General features: G+C 31.9%; 1 protein-coding gene across 1 annotated transcript in view; it reads left to right on the top strand.

Moving 5' to 3' along the window:
* The window catches only part of PCGF6 (polycomb group ring finger 6), a 63,990-nt gene that overhangs the window by 50,235 nt on the left and 13,210 nt on the right, over positions 1 to 545 (top strand). The window lies entirely within an intron of this gene.

Here is a 545-nt window from a genome sequence, read left to right as displayed (position 1 = left end):
TGTAATTATCAGTAAGTATGAATTGACTGCTGTCATTTTTCTGCGTATTTGTAGGTGTGTGGGTGGGTGATGCTGCTGGATTCTTTGTTCCACATAATTTTCTATGCTGAGTTCATTTCATTTGTAAGTTTTCTTGTCATTTTAATTTCTGTTTTGTTAATGTTTACTAAATCTTTCTGATTTTCCTCTTTAAATTTTGTTGTGCAGGTGTATAATTTTTCTTTGAGGTTACCCTGTAATTTATCAATATTTTCCCTACTTAAAACAGTTTTGTTATTTAATCTTGAAATCTACTTGGTTTCCTTGCCATTTGGAAGTTCTGTATATACACGGTTCCCTCTTTTTGCTTTGTAGTTCACTTCATTATATATTGGTATCTCTGTATCCCTGTTTTCAGTCTTGTAGGTTTGTTTTAGTTTAAATACTTCTATATATGGATTGAGTTCTGGGAGGTATTGTCACGTATGGTAATCTCAGTTGTCTGCTGTTGTTGGTTCTCAGTTCCAAAGAACACCCATTAGCTTTTTTTCTTTTTTTTTTTTTTT

The sequence above is a fragment of the Chrysochloris asiatica genome, unplaced genomic scaffold, assembly GCF_000296735.1.
Source record: "Chrysochloris asiatica unplaced genomic scaffold, ChrAsi1.0 scaffold00003, whole genome shotgun sequence".
Taxonomy (NCBI): Eukaryota; Metazoa; Chordata; class Mammalia; order Afrosoricida; family Chrysochloridae; genus Chrysochloris; species Chrysochloris asiatica.
This window is presented reverse-complemented; position numbering and strand designations above follow the sequence as displayed.